This window comes from Condylura cristata, unplaced genomic scaffold, assembly GCF_000260355.1.
Source record: "Condylura cristata isolate star-nosed mole 26May11 unplaced genomic scaffold, ConCri1.0 scaffold00004, whole genome shotgun sequence".
Classification (NCBI taxonomy): Eukaryota; Metazoa; Chordata; class Mammalia; order Eulipotyphla; family Talpidae; genus Condylura; species Condylura cristata.
Window position 1 is genome coordinate 34,538,638 of NW_004567105.1, and position 699 is coordinate 34,539,336.

The following is a 699-nucleotide window of genomic DNA, read 5'->3' on the forward strand; positions in this document are numbered from 1 at the left end:
AAACACCTCAGTCAACCATCCTATGTCAAAACATATTACTTGACGTAACACATAAGCTTAATTTGAGGTAAGTGGTATTTAGGTCTTTCACGGAAATGGATACACAATGGAGAAAGAGAGAGAGAAAGTGAGAGAGAAAGGGAGTGCATTTTTTTGTTTGTTTTTTCAATTGTAGTATATATATAACATAGCAAAAGAAATTTAGGTTTCGCTCCTCCCACCTTGTAATTCAGGTGAGTTCACCATGCATTATTCTGTTGTACCTTGTCATTAATTTACAAAGAGGATAATTTTGCTGTCTAGGCTCCTTAAATGCTTTGAGGCTGACAAATGTGATTTACGGCAAAATGACATTTGGTTCTGTAGAAAGTAGATTTTCCCAGGACAAGTGTTGTCCTCAAAAAAGCACTAGAAGTAAAGGCATCTCTCCCACTGACAGGAGAGAGCCGGGAAGGCTGGCGCAGGCAGTCTTTTGTTTTTTTTTTTTTTTATGATTACTTCCCTTTTTGAAAAACAAACATAAGTTTTTCTGGCTTGTGAGCTGAATGAAAGGGATACATCAGCATTTTGTCTCACTTAGAAATAAAAGTTAAAAAAAATCATCAAGTAAGCGTCTACAAGATTATAAGGAAAGACAGAGAAGTAGTATCTAGTCCTATCTTTGGTGTTCTAAACAGAGGCTTCTCTACAGCGGGCGGG